This window comes from Poecile atricapillus, chromosome 11 (assembly GCF_030490865.1).
Source record: "Poecile atricapillus isolate bPoeAtr1 chromosome 11, bPoeAtr1.hap1, whole genome shotgun sequence".
Taxonomy (NCBI): Eukaryota; Metazoa; Chordata; class Aves; order Passeriformes; family Paridae; genus Poecile; species Poecile atricapillus.
This window is the reverse complement of record NC_081259.1, coordinates 19571221-19587468: the sequence shown is the minus strand read 5'-3', so window position 1 is coordinate 19587468 and position 16248 is coordinate 19571221. Positions and strand designations below refer to the sequence as shown.

General features: G+C 41.4%; 1 protein-coding gene across 6 annotated transcripts in view; it reads right to left on the bottom strand.

Annotated features, from left to right (window-relative positions):
- Positions 1–16248, bottom strand: part of MYO9A (myosin IXA) — a 173401-nt gene that overhangs the window by 124747 nt on the left and 32406 nt on the right. The window lies entirely within an intron of this gene.

Sequence of the window (16248 nt, the reverse complement as noted above, 5' to 3'; positions counted from 1 at the left end):
CCAAACCACCCATCTGCACTGATTTGACCCAAAATGGAGCAAACCAGAGGAAGGAACACAGTCCAAATTTTTACAGCAGCATCCAAATGCCACTGAAGCTCCATCTGGGATCTCCCCCCCACCAGCTGCTGAGATCTTTCCAGATGTGAGGAAGGCAGGGAAGGGAAGCAGGAAGATGCTGTGTCACTGAGAACATTTTAGAACCAATTAAATCTCCAAAGGCATTTAACAGCATTTAATTTTGCCATCTCCTTAATCTTTGTGCATAGTATTTTGGGGAACACCAGCTTTCCAAACCTTCCTGCCCTCCAGAAGAACACAGGATAACGTGTATGTGCAATAATGCATTGAAAGTACAAATATTCCAAAGCAAGGTGTATTGGATGAATGTTGGTGACCTGCTGGGCTGGGAGCTGTGCACAAGTGTTTCCCACTACAGCTGCCAGCAGGAGAAATACAGCAGATGCACTTGGAAAATCCACAGGGGCATTGCTTGCTGGAACAAATGGCAAACCAGGCTTCGTTATCCAATTAATTTCATGCGAATACTCAAGGCTTTGTTAGAGCACAAGCTCATTAACTTCCCTCTCCTCTGACTTCCTGAAGTGCTGGTTTCCAGTACACAGGTATTGTACATCTCATTTCTTTTAACACCTTTTCTGTTTCTTTGCCACCACACAGCCTGACCAACCTTCCCTGGTTGTTTGCTACTCTGACGATACACAGTCCCTCTCCATCATGGTGTAACTAAACAAAACATTTACAACTCCCCTTGTAGAAATTTGCAGCCTGTACAACAGTAAAATTCAGAACAGCATTTCTTCGTTCAACCTTTGAAGAATCACTACAGTGATTTACTAAACAGTTTAAGCTGTTTAGTAAACCTTCTGTAATTAAATATAGAGTGAATAAACTAAAATCACAACCTGATACTGGTATCAAAGTAGCTGTGATAGGACACAGAAAGAGGTGAGAAATTTTGTAGACAGATGTAAAAGTATCTTTAACCAGCCTGACTGGAATAGCTGGAAAACCCAACCGGGATTTGAGTACATGTCTTCTGCTAGGCTGAGACAAACTGCAAAGCCCAAGTACAAATTCAGAGTATTTTTTCTCAATTTAGCAAGAGATTCATTGGCTGAATTTAATGGGAGAAAAGGATACTTAACAAGAGGAGCCCAGGGATGTGAGGAGGCAGAGGAAAAACAAGCACTCCCTGTGCTGAGCAGCAATACATAATTTATAACCAAAATAAAACCGCATTTCCATCTATTATTTGGAAGTGAGTGGTGACCTAACACGCAGCAGCACAGCACAATGAAGAGTGGGCCGTTACTAATTACACTTTGTAAAAATGAACGGAGAACCAGCGTTTATTTGCAAGGAAAGGAGCTGTTGGCACTCTGGCACTTGCTCCAGGAGCAAGGCTGGATGCTGGAGCATCCCTCCCTGCAGAGCCAAGGGCAGAACAAAGGCCAGAGGCAAAACCCCAGCCCCCAGCCAGGACAAATATCAACCTTGCATGATGGAGCATCTCCAGAGGGTGAATGTCTTGGATCATGATGACTGATCCAAGACATAATTTTGTGTTCTCAATAAAAAACCTAAGAACACACCCAAACCCATTGCTTTGATGTCCTGGGTGTCCCTTCATACGGCAGAACAATGAGGTGATGGTTTACAGGACTTTAGAGACAGAACTGCCAATGAAAAACAGGCTGGAGGGAGACTTAGATCCAGATCTCACATTTTCCAGCACCTATTATCCATTTCCAAAACCTTTACTCCTTACATATAGTCACTGCTCAGAGGTGGCAGCCTCATCATCCACCACCCAATTCTCAAAATGATGAAAACAAAAATCACAAGATCACTCAACTGGTCAAAATATTTCCACAAATATCTCCTAGAGGGATAAGATTTTATGGGTGTAGAGCTGAAAGATCCCTCCCTTAAATAACAATGTACACATCATCCTGAAAGGGGGAATAAAGCAAGGAGCTCAACCACTCTTGTTGCAGTAGGATTATGTGAATTTATTGTTATTTCAACTTTCTTTATTGTTATTTCTTTCCTTTTTTGCATTAAAAAATGCATGAGATGTAGCAGGAATCACTGGACTGCATCTGTTTATCCCGGCTGGGGAAGATGGGGATGCTGCTCCTGTTGACTCACTCAAAGCAGCATTATAAACCCCAACAAAAACACCATCAATGCTAACTAAGGAGGGATTTGTTTGCATCTTTCAAGAGAATATTAAATGTATTTCTCTATTGACCTTAATCAGCATGTAAAATACTACATTAAAAAATGAAACTCATGTGGAAACAGCATTTCTTCTCTAAATAGATCTGCCTGCAGTTCAGGAGGAGGGTGGAAAAGGAAACTAAAACACTGAGAGAAGGGAAAACCACAGAAAGAAACCTTTCTTTCTCTTGCTGAGCCTCATCCTCTTGTTTATAACTCCAAAGGAGAACAGCAGCACGATTGTCCTACCTCGTGCTGGCCGGATTTCAGCAGGAAGGCTTCGCTCACCCGGTCTCCGGCATCCGATAGCGAGGCCTTTCCCCGGCCATCTCTCTCTTTTTTACTGCTCCTTCCTCCCCATCTCCCCCCTGGGATGGCATCCAGGACAGGGCAGCTACTGATAATTCACTGGCTGCCCATGCTAAAGTCACTATAATAATTAAAACACACGTGGGGATTGAAACAAGGCATGGCAAAATAATCCTATCAGTATCAGGGGTTGGACACACAAAAAAAAGGGTGGGGGGTGAGTGGGGGAAAGGAGAGAATTGGGGCTAAGGAGCTCTAAAATCCGAGTTTGATGATAAATGATGCTGAAAATCAGCATCACCTTCAGAGATTCCCACCTGTAGTCTGCTGTTGCCTGGGACATTTGGCACAAATAAACGGGGAACACTATTCCCAACTGTATCAAGACCCGGATCCAGCCTACAAACATATGGTTTGGGGGTTGCTGCTGCATTTGCAATCCTTCCACTGCCACTTTAGAAAATAAATGCATCAAAGATAAGTCATGTGATAAATAGAAAGAGGGAGGAAGATATCCACGTTGAATTATCCACACATTTAAGTCCTGACTCACTGAACTCTCCATCTTCTGCATCCCATTAACCCCGTGTCTGGCACCAATAAGATGTAAGTAAGTAAGTAAGATGCATAAAATTAAGAACAAAATTAAACTGAGTTGATTCCATGGTAAGGAATGGGATGGGAGAAAAAAATAAAACACCATGATTTTCCTGAAAACATTCTGAGAAATTGCAGGTGCCCTGCTTCAACTGCTTCCTTGTCCAGAGAAATTTGGCTTGTAACAAACTGAAGTGTGGATCTGGCAATCAGGGGTGAAGTTGAATTAGCTGTGGTTTGAATCGCGTCAAATAAATGAAAGTCATACCAACCCTGCCCATTCCATGGTTCTATTAAATGCAGTGACTTTTCTCAAAGCAAGAAACTTAATACTAAGCTCAAACCTATTTTCTATTTTGAATTTCCAGTTGAAAGCTTGAAATTTAATTAAAGTCTTTGGAAAAATTAGTGGTTAAGATCTTATGGCACAATAACCATAAAGCAATTTAAAAACTACAACCATTAAATCGAAATAGAGACTTATGGCTCCTTCAGTATTTGCTCTCACAGATCCTCATGCCTTAATCCAGGAGGTGAGACATCCTACTTATTTGAAAAGCTTCTCCCAGCTCCATTTCTCTTGCTGAACAGACACCATTAACATGGAAAAACAGAAATATCTTGCTTACTCATAATTCTACCTTAATGAAGCTTTCCCAGCACCAAAAACCCACCGAGGGGAGACAATCTAACAACCCACAAGAGTTCTGCATCCTAGATGGAACAAAAAGCCTGCCTATTCCTCAAGAACTCCCCACCCAATGGGGTCAGTCTGCATGGAGCAGGACAAATGCTCCATTTGCTGAGAGCTCATGGATGTCTTTAAAAGCCCACCGATCAATAAAGTGCAGTTAAAAAACTAGGGGGGGATCTAGGGGGGATTTAATGTGATGGAGATTAAGCAGATGCTGACCCATGCTGGTCTAAACTTGAAAATGGATGTCAATGACAACCTTATTCTGATTTAGAGGGACAGATAGTAAGAAATTAATGCATTTTTACTTAATATTTCTACATCTCATGTATATATTATACCTATATTTTTGTATCTCATATGTCATATTTTTATAAATATATCCTGTACACCTATTGTAGATTTCATTTTTTTCAATATATCTAATATGTGACAGTTTAGGGAATGCACTTTTGTTGTAGGCTAAGGTGATGCAGGTATTGCCATATCCTTAACCCCAGAGCAACCATGGCCACTCCCACTGAACCAAGGCTGCTCCCCTCAGTAAAACCCGCTCTGTGCCCCAGTGCCCTGCTGACTCATCACCTGGGGGATGCACCAAAATCCAGAGTAATCTCAACTCACATTAGTTATCATCATCTCTTCCAAGGAAAAACATGGCACTCGGCCCTTGTTAATCGCATTGTCCGCTGGATGATGCATGAACTCAGACATCCAAGTGAGCATCCACTCTGTCGATAAACCCTGCTGATAAATCTAATTAACGCCAGCTAAAAACCAGGCAAACATCAATACTGTCTTTTTTATTTTTTTAAAGCATTATGTTTTCCCCCAGTTTCATTGAAATTATTTGACTTTCCTGCAGCAGATGAAAACCAGATGTTGCAGAGCGGGAAGTGCTGCACGAGCCAGCACGAAAACCCAGGACGGCAACGGGCAGGTCGCACCCATTCATTACCCACATATTTCCCTTGTGCCAGGAGGTTATTTCTATTGCATCTCTGTGATTACAAATATTATAATTGTGATGTAACTCTAGAAAGCCCTGGGTCGTCCCTCGCAGCCCAGGGCCGCACGCGAGCCGAAAGGCGCCGGCAGTTTCTTTGTGCTGTGTAAGCACTTTGGAAAGCCTCACTCCCATCTCCAAGCCTTAATGCCAATATTATGCTTTGTAATCCCTCCTGGAGCAGCCCGAGCCCAGCATTAATCCAGGCTTAACAGCTCTTGGATGCCCGCTTGTTACACTGAGAATATTCAAGAAGTCAAGTGTGCATGGACACAAGGCAATTTAGGAAATTTCACTGTGCAAAATTGAAGGTGAATCCCCATTCCCCTGATTTGCAGCACAAGTGGAGGAGCAGGAGTTGGGTTATTTATCATTTTTAGCAGCTACACGATGCAAAAATGGGGAGCACTGGTGGATTACGGGTGAATTTAGACTGGCTATAAGCACTGGCAATGGAAATGGCAGGTGACCCTGTGCTAAATTTTTAGACATACTTCCCAAGGCAGAAAGGACTTTGAAGGTCTTTCTCTCTCCACAATATCATATTTTAACCATTTAATTTTAATCTAACATATCTAGCAATAGAATATTCTGATCTAAAGCAAACATCCGGTGGCAGTCTGGACAGGACGTGGGAGCAGGTCTTTCTGTGCTTCAATTTGCAGGGAAAAAAAGAGAAAAAAAGGGAAAATAAACCTTGTGCTGGATTTGCTGCACAAAAATCACCACCCAGCAACACTGACAGCACTGCTGGGAATTACACATCATCAGCATCCCAGTGTTGAGCAGCTGCTATTCCAAGGTATCCATAGAAATTCCTTTAAAACTGGTTTAATTCATATGAATTTCACCTCCCACTGATACAGCCATGTACTGGAGCAGCATCTGCACTCGTACCAAACGTGCAACAAACACACCTCACCTTTCATTAACAGATGCAATAATTAACATATTGGACAAATTTCCATTGCTAAATACTCTCCAAAATATTTTAACTGTCCATCACAGCTGTGCTTTTCCATTGCATAAAGGGCTTACTTGTGTTATAGTTTGAGAATTAAGTTAAAATAAAGCTTTTTACATTCACATTAAGCCACAACCCAGAAAATGCAGTGGGGTTTTACCTGAGTAATTGTTTGAGGATTCTATATGACACCTGAGATGTTATAGTATCATTATTATAATTATTATAATTATAATATGTAATTATGAACACCTATGACACCAGCAATGCAGATTTGTTTTTGTATATATGCATACAGATATATTGCTATTACATAGATTATTACATGACATATTAATATATATATAAATTTGGACTACTTTGAGTCACCTGCAATGTAGATTTTTCTTTGTGTACATATATTATTACATTATTATTACATTACATATATTAATATAACAAATACTATTACAGATGTTATTTTGAACTTCTCTCACACCTGCAATGCACATTGATGTGTGTGTATATATGTAATTATATTATTATTACATATATTATTATGGCATATATTATAATATATATATTATTTTGGACTTGTATGTGACACCTGCAATGCAGATTTGTGCAATTATTAATCACACAAATTAATTATATAGAAGCAATATAGATATATAAAATAAAACATAAATATTATTTATATATTCTACTACATTTTATTATATGAAATATATATTAATATATTTATATTATTTATATAAATGATTATTGATATATTCTTAATATATTAATATATTAATGATTGCTCAAATAATAATATAATTAATATTACTATACATATATATTTATTATACATATATATAAGTATTATAGGAGATACTAACATATTGTACTATTATTCCTATGGCAGATATTGACATGTATTATCATACAAGTTGTTGTTGTTATTTATTTATTGATTTGATTTTGATATGACACCTGCAATGCAGATTTGTGCAATTATTAATCGCACAAATTAATTATATAGAAGCAATATGTATACAAAATAAATCATATATATGATTTATATATTCTACTATATATTTTATTATATTAATATATATTAATATCTTTATATTATTTCTATAAATGCATTATTTATATATTATTAATATAACAATAACAATATAATTAAATATATTGTCAAATTACAATATAATTAATATTACTATACATATATATTTATTATACATATATATCAGTATTATAGGAGATACTAACATATTGTACTATTATTCCTATGGCAGATATTGACATGTGTTATCATACAAGTTGTTGTTGTTGTTATTTATTTATTGATTTGATTTAGATATGACACCTGCAATGCAGATTTCTACCTGCTTGTGTATGAAGTACCCCAAACCAGCCACAATCCCACGGCAGGTTTTCCCCTAGCGCTTATTTGGAGAGACTAAAACGAACTGCTCATTATCATTTTCCCTGGCTGGCACATGCTGGCCGCTGCCCCACGAGCAGTGAGGTTTTTGCAGGCTGATTGTGTGCATTCATCCACTCCTGATTAACAGCTCCGGTGAAAAGCGCAGAGCAGGGGAAATCGAGCGATCTGGAACGCGACGGACGAAACAAAGAGACAACAACGAAACGGCAGAAAACAACTCCCAGGTCGCGTTTGGCAGCAGGCTGGGATTAGATCACTGCGAATCCTGGCTTAAGGAAAGCTCCAGCATGAATTTCCTGACCAAGGTAAAAAAGCCTGGCTTAAATTTATGACCTGCTGGCAAGGTTACCTCTATCCCAGAGGCCTCCAAATACCAGGAACACTCTGGCCCAGAAATGCAGAGTTCAGCCTAATAATTCAAACACATTCCTCCGAGCATCGCCAGCTCCGCGGCTGTAGCCTTGGAGATAAAGACAAACTCGGATGTTTCCAACTCTGCATTTTCCAGGGCCTCAAACTAAACCAGAGAAGTGTATTTCCAAAGTTTGCAAAGCTCCCTCTCAATGAAGAAGTGGATATGAGCCTTGTAGAGAAGGCTGTTTTAAGGAGATGACACCAAACCTTCCCCATGTCCATCAGATGGAAACCACTCTACCTGCATTTGCTGAACAACAAAATATATTGCATTTGCTGCTCTTCAGTACTATTTTCCAAATCTCCTTAATTAAAGGATAATTCAATTTGTAGATATAAGAAAAAAACCCTCAACTGAACTCCAAAACTTCCCACATGAGAGACTCAGGACTACTCCCTACACCTACCAACCTGTATGTAGAATATTTAGAATCCTGAGGAAAGCACTAATTCTTCAAAAAAGCATTTTGCATTATAAAATTTGCTTTGTCTGTTTTTCTTTTGTTTCTTCATTTATTTCTTTTCTACTTCTTCTCCAAGCACATCAGATGCTTTGCTGAGGTTTGGATCTGCTCTGCTTTGGAAAGCACTCAAGCAACAAATATTTGGGAGACAGCTCCCACCCAACCCACCACACCAAAACTTTGCTTCCCAAACCTGTTGTTTCTCAAAAAAAAAATTTAAAAAATTGATTTTCTCAATGATAAAACAAATTAAGTATAAACATTTTCTCCTTATGTTGGACTTGAGGATTTTTACCCAGCTGCTTTCACTCTCCTTTGGTATCCTTCACAGAGATCCTTGGCCAAGATTTTTCTCCCAATTAAAAACCTTAAGTAAATCTGCCCATTTTGGGACAATCAGTAAATCTTTGGTCTCTACCACAAAGTCACTGCAGAGGAATTGTGTTCTTTTGTTCTTATTTCCTTTCAAATGAGAGTAGTGTGGATCTGGACAACACTGGCAAAAAAAAATTACATATTTTTCTTTTTTAAATGATATGGGCAGAAATTGCTCAACTTTTCCTTTTTTTTAATATATACACATATATATTCCCTAACTATAAATAATGTTTTTCATAAAAGCCAACAATCCTCTTTTTGTCTTGTGCTGTGCTAAATTTTTAATTATTTTTTATCTTGATTACTCTTAATCAATATTGTAACATCTTTTCCTTTATTCAGGCTGTCCTTATGGCTGTTGGCAGTCAAGCTGACCCTAAAAACCCCCATTCAGACTTATTAGATGAAGATTGTGCCAATTTAGGAGATCTCTGAGCTACAGTTGTCTGCAAGTGGTGGGACTAGCAGGCAAATCTCATCCTGCCCTGCCTTGTGTCCTCCCAGGGCTGGGATGAGGATGAGCTGAAGCCTTCATCTGTTGCAGCCCAGAGATCCTTGTGGGGCAGGAGGAAGATCTTGCTCCCCATGGCTCTTCACTCCAAAACAGGAGGTGCTCCCTTCAGCACGGGAGCAGGGAGTGATGGTGGGACCCCAACCACCCAGGGAGAGAGAGCTTTGTTAACTCGCTGATGCAAAATGGACATAATTTGGTTTTTATACTTTATATGTTAAAAATAGATTATTTACAAAAGGTTTCCACTGTTTTAAACTCTTCAGATTCTGCTTGTCCTTTCATCTTCCCTATTGCAGCCTCTGCCTGGAGAAGTCCAAATCCCCAATCACAGTGACAAAGCCAAATGTTCGACTGTCTGGCATGATGTTTATCCCTCATCCATCTTAATTAAGGGAATAGAAGGGAGCTGCAACCTGCTGCTGTCGTTAAGGCAGATCCCTTCCGCAAACACGGCAAACAATGATTTTATTTGCCTACCCTGAATTGCTGCCATGAGCTCCTGTGTGACTTGTGCAACGTGGGATTGGGAGAAGATTGTTCCACTGCCTTCCGCCGAGCTTTAACTTAACCTCTACGTAATATTTAACCTTAAACAGCAAACAAACCCGAGCAGCTCCCTGCCTCTGCCTCCCTGAAGTGCCTTACTTCTTTTAACTGATTCCTCTTGGATTTGTCAAAGCCATTGGGGCAAATCAGGAGGCGCTTGGTTAAACTTCTTTATATTCTTAAGACGCTGAAAACAACAAAATGCAATCCTTGTGTTGCAGAAGAGGTGAACAACAATGGCCATGCCAGCAATTCCTGGTTAAGGCATTTTCAGTGACATGACCCGAAGTGATGACCCTCATCGCTCTCCTCAGTGTATGCACTGACTTCTCTATTCCCACAGGAATCATAGGGGAAAAGAGGATGTACACACTGCATTGCTGCAGGGCTGTAGTTATCGCAGAATCATGAAATTTTTCAGGTTCAAAAAGACCTCTGAAGTCATCAGATCCAGCCGGTGACCGATCACCACCTTGTCAGCCAGACGAGAGCACTGAGTGTGACATCCAGTCATTCCTTCAAAGCCTACAGGAACAGGGACAGCGCCTTCCTGAGCAGCCCATTCCAACGCCCAGTCACACCTTCTGTGAAGAAATTCTTCCTAATGTCCAACCTGAACCTCCTGTGAGGCAGCTTAAACACAATGTCCTCTTGTCCTGTCCTTTGTTTCCTGGGAACACAGCCCAAGCCCCACCAGGCTGCACCCTCCTGGCAGGGAGCTGTGCAGAGTGGAGCAGGTCCAGCAGAGGCTGCAGAGATGAGGAAGGGTCTGGAGAACTTCCCTGCTGAGGAGAGGCTGAGGGGGCTGGGGCTGTTCAGCCTGGAGAGGAGCCCCAGCTGAGAGGGGCCCTCAGCCCTGGCTGTCCCTGGGTGTCCCTGGGTGTCCCTGGGTGTCCCTGGGTGCAGGAGGGGCAGAGCAGGGCCCAGGCTCTGCTCCAGGCCCAGCAATGGCACCAGAGCCACGGGCAGGGGCTGATCCCAGGAAGCTCCATCTGAACAGGAGGAAGAACTTTCTCACTGCGCAGTGACCAAGCACTGGAACAGATTGTCCAGACAGGCTGTGGAGACTCCCTCGCTGGAGATATTCCAGAGCTGACTGGACACACACCAGGCACCTGTGGTCCCTTCCATAACTAATCACAATTTCTCCATCTCCCCACTGTATAAAGTAAGTGACAATAACAATTTCTTGTTACAAATAGTAATTCCTGCCCTATAAATAAGAGGGGGGAACCTCTCTCCCTTGAAGACATGGAGGACACAGTCAGAAAATTATCTGCTTGCTTGGGATACAATTTCTGAGCTCAGCAGGACATCTTGTCATTGAGCTATTAGGAGAGGATTTGCTCCTAGGGCAGCAAACCCAAATGCTCTCCCAGAGGAGTTTAGGGGACAGCTCTCACATTCCGGGCCCAGAAAAGCCACAGGGATGGCAGAAATCATTAAAAAGCCCAAATTTGTCAACTGATACCAGCAGAACTGGGTGTAGTCCTACAAAGGCTCCTTGTTCCCAGGTTCTTCTGCTCCCCACCAAGGGCTGCAGCACAGCACCCACCTGGCATCCACCCAGCACCCAGCCCAGCGTGTTGATTCCAATACAGGCTACCCAGCCATGAGAAAAGTCAAAAGGGTATCAGTAAATGCTCCTGAAAAGAAAAAAAACAATCTGTATTTTAAGGGGGAGAAAGGGGAGGGAAGGGAAGAAACAAAATCCCTACTAAGGCATTAATTTCTTACTCCATGACTAGAAAAAGATGGTGCTGTATTAACTATGCACATTAGGGATAACAAGTCCTTGTCTTGGTTATCAAGTCTTCGTGGAAGCCTTGCTGAACAGCAGCAACATGATCTTTTTATCAAAAACATTATTTATCAAAGTGCTACATTATAATTACAGCATTTGATAAATAGAAAAAGGAAAAAATAAGGTGTCAGAAAATGGGCCCTTCCTTCATGTTTTGTTAAACGTACACCTTGATATTCAAGTTTTACCAAAAAAGCCAAATACAAACCCAAATAACAGACACACTAGTGGAATAAGACAAAGATATTTAAAAATGGTATTAAGTAAATTGTTCCCTAATACCATATAATGCTGAGCATCATCTGGGTTTGCACAAACACGTGGTCCTTGCCAGGCTCAGATTCAGGGTTATATTGTATAGATACATAAATACTTATAGAATCTGGATAGCCAGAGATCCTGGTACTTAGGGATTCATAAAGTCTGGCTATCTAGAGATCCATAAAGTCAGGATATCTTGCAAGGTGAGCACTCCACCCAACAAGGTCAGGGTTTATTTGACATTTCCCTCCTGGAAACAAAATAGCTCCCAATTCATAAGGGTGGAGGAAAAGCAGCTTCATATAAACTTGCTTTAATAACAAATCCATCTCCCCATTGTCATCTCAGGGCAGAAACACCAATTTTTGTCATTCAAGTGCAATAATCTGGACTTTGGAGTAATAAAATATTTGCTGAAGATAGCAAGTAATGAGAAATAATTACAGTATTACACCCAGGCACTGATACAGCCCATCTGGATATGGCAGGAAGACTCTACAGTGAAAATATTGAATAATTCAGTGTCAGAAACAGGGATGAACAAGATGCTATTTGATACAGAGCCTGAAACTGTAAAACCTCCCCAGCTGAAGAATCCCAGCATTTTGCAAGGCTGGTGAAAAGCAGTTGGTGCCTGAGCCTTGCTGTGGGAGTCCTTTGTGTCAGGCCTGCACAAATTCTTCCCACATTAGGCACCAGCTGGATAATCTCCGTGTGCTGCTCTCCCTCTAACCTTTCCAGGCGCTGGGGAGGCAAGAATGCAGAGGGAAAAAATCCTGGCTGCAGCGTTCACACCTACCCCAAACTCAGATGGCAGAGCAGTGATAATTGCCCGTGTCATAGGTTAAAAATGATCAAAAGTGAATAATGAGCAGAAAAATGTATCTTCCCTCTCCCTTTCATATAAATCCATTTTTTTGCATATAAAACTTTTAGTCACACAATACAACTCAATTACTTAAAAATCAGTGTACTGGAAACTAAACATTGTGAACCGAATCAGAGAATCTATTTCTTTTGCTAAGTGTTTCTTACTTCTTTTCCTAAATATCAATCAATGTCAAACCATCACACCATTTTAATGGAATGTGTTTGCCTCCCATTAATACTGTTCCAAGTAGGGAATAAAAATGTAAATATACCCACATTTTATTTCCCATTAATACTGTTTCAAGCAGGAATAGGGAAAAAAAAAGGAATATAGCCAAAAGGTACCATTGTGTACCAAAGTGTACCAATGCTAATTGTTCCAGGCAAAAATATGAATATGGTCCATTTGCAAGTGTCATTTCTCACAGGCAAATAATGGCACCCTAATTTTTATACAAATCAAGTATCCTCTTACCCTGGTTCCAGAGTACAGGAGTTAAGAGTGTGGGATCTGCCAGTGGAGCTGGGTCCTACCTAGGATAACTCCAGGTCTGGCACACACAGGAGAAGCAGTGGAGGCTGGGTGCACAGGGAGCTTTCACCCCTCCGCATTGTCCAGTGCTATCCGAACCTACTGCAAGTCCAGGACATGCCTGATCATTCCAGTTAATTGATTTTTTTAACTTGACTCAATGGCTCTTTGTTTGGCTCTGGAAACATCCAGCAGCATCCACTGCAATTCCAGCAGTGTGGAGCTGTTCTGCTCACACCTCGCAGGGCCACAGCTCCAGCTGCCAGGGCTGAATTCAGCTGGGAGGACCCCGTGCTGCAAGGTCCCGGAAAATAATATTCAACATCTAGATGCTGCCTGCATTTCCCTCTAACAACCCCATAATCAGGATTAAAGAAATAAGAAAAAATAATGACTTTCAGCTTCCCAGGCCTTCAGGTGGCTACTCTGATTTCCCCCACAAAAGCGAAACACACGTTGCACAATATTGCTCCAGAAACCAAAAAGCAGCTCCAGCTGCTGTTCCTAAGGTTCCTGTGCAAGCCACCACCACTGGGAATGCAAATAGCAGGGCCATGTCTACAGAAAGCTCTCTGCAGCTCTTTCCAAAGCAATTCAAGCAATCAATTCCTTTTTTTTTCTGGCAGAGATGCTGCAGATGCGTATCAGCTGTGAAGGGCAGCAGCAGCTCCCCTTGGCCACCGCCTGTGCTCCGAGGCCTCTCCCAGGAACACAGCTCTTAGCTTTATTCTTTTTTTTCTTAAAGCAACTGAGAGATCCCCACTGGGATGTTTGAAAAGGCAAATAAACAGCTGCTCAGACAACACATCTGCTGTGTTTAGCTGCCATGGCTGTACCCCTGCGACAAACGAGATGCTGAGAAAGGGACTGATGGCAAAATAATCTGGTGCAGACTCCTTTAGACCAAGGTTCATTCAATACCTGTCTCAGGACCTTTGGGCATACCTGAGCCAGGGAGGAACTTCCTACTTTTGCAGTTTTATGCAGAATTAAGAAAGAAATTAGAAAGATGCTATAAATTAACTGAGCTCCCCAGAAAGCTGAAGCATGGTTCAGGAGGATGGAGGATGCTCACAGCCTGAACCATGCACCAGTACAAGGTAATGATTCCATCCACATCTCACCTCTAAGGGCTACACTCCAGAAAAACAAGCTGGGATTCCAACATCAAGTTCATCTGAATCTTTCTAGCTAATCTAATTAAAGAGAAAACAGGGTTTTAAAACACCATTCCAAGTTCACATCAAGTTCCCCAGATTTGGGATAAAATATCCCCAGGGATAAAGCACAGTTGTCCAGGTAGAGCACAAATTGAATCATGGCACTATTTGGATCAGAAGGGAACCTCAAAGGTCATCTAATCCAACCCCCTGCCCTGGGCAGAAACACCTTCCACCAGACCTAGGCATGCAACCTCTCCAATAGAACCTTGAATAATGCTTCCAGGGATGGGGCAGCCACATCTTCTCCAGTGTGAAGAAATTTTTCCAACCTAAACTTCCCCTGGCACATCTTAAGCTCAGCTCTGCTGAAGAAGCAAGTTCTTATAGCTTTAGAAAAAAATGGATGAAAACTGAGAAAAAAATATAAAGAAAATCACCTGTTTTTTAAAAAATTGGAATCTTGTTATTGGAAAAATTAGTATGGTGTTTAAGGAATATGATTTATGACAAATAATACATAAATATGCAAATATTTTAAAATATCATTTATCACCAAAAGGAGCATACTGCAACCATTCCAAGAAACATCACTACAACAAAATTTTCCTATTAAATCCCAGCAGAGGAAAAAGAAAATCCATAGGATTTAGAGCAAATACACTTTTAAAGGACACGCCTGGTCTCAGTACACACTTCAAACTATGTGCAACTAGTGAATGATGTCACCGTGTTTAGAGGGCAGTAACAGCTTGTCTTTGCTGTCCCCAAAAGTCCAATTTGGACAAGACTCAGGAATCTTGTGCAACAAAAAAAAATTAAAAAAAAAAATCCCAAACAATAGCCTGAAGCTGTTCAAGAAAGGTAAATTAGAAAAACAGAGAAGCTAAAACAAAAAATCTTAATTTTGCTCCACTTCCGCTCCTGCTGTGTGACCATGACAGCAAAGGCATTCCCAGGAACAGAAGGTTCCATGCACTTGTCCTGCCAGAGACACTTTTCAAGCAGAGAAAGAGATCAACGGGTCCCAGTGAGCTGTTGGCTGCTCCATTCCCTAAATCAAAAGTCACAGCACAAAGAGCTGGGTCGCTGCCTCTGAAAGACAAACCTGAGCTGAACACAATCTGATCTTAAATATGAAAAGGGAAAGCAAAGGGAATGCAGGTGTCTGGAGGAGAGAAGAAGCACAAAAGAAAATAAGAAAAAAAAAAATTCCCAAAAGTTTGGTGTCTACACTTCCAGAGTTTATTCAATTTATTTCGACCACAACTCAAAAGGTCAAATCTGCAAACAGTTTGCAGAGTAATACAACCCAAAGCTCTGCTCTGAAGATCCCTTTCTTGGGAAATTCTAGGATGAGAAGAAAAAGCAGAAATACAGCCACTTTATCTTTCAGGCTGCCTGATTTGTGACTATTTGGTACTGGTGCTAGCAGAGCAGAAGAAATTCTGGGTTACTCCCACTTTTTCCAAGAGGCCTGGAAGCAGACAAAGCACAACAGCAGCCGTCCAGCTGCCGGAGCGAAGGAATGCAAACTTCTGTTCCAACAGCAAAAAAAAATATAACAGATAGGATTCAGGATTTTTTTCCCCTCAAAAACAGCTGCAGATCTTGCGAAAGGAAAACAAAAGGCTGGAGTGCATCCGTGCCCTCCACCTCATCCCAACATATACAACCCGCCAGCCACTGGGGCTTTGAGCAACCTCATCTACTGGAAAGGGAGCCAAGGAGAGGAACTACAAAGGTGCTTTTTAAAGGAAAAGAAGATTAAAAATTAGGCAGAAATTCTTCCCTGTGATGGTGGGGAGGCCCTGGCACAGGCTGCCCAGAGAAGCTCCAAGCCCTGTTCATGGAAGAGTCCAAGGCCAGGTTGGATGGGGCTTGGAGCAACCTGGGGTAGAGGAAGGTGTTGCTGCCCATGACAGGAGGTGGAATGGGATGATCCCTTCAAACCCAAATCATTCTGTGAAGGGTCACCAGGAGAAGGGAGTGGTCACCATCCAAGAGCCAAGCAAGCAGACAACCTATTCCTGAGAAAAGTAGAATCTAAGAAAAAAACAATTCCCCACCTTTC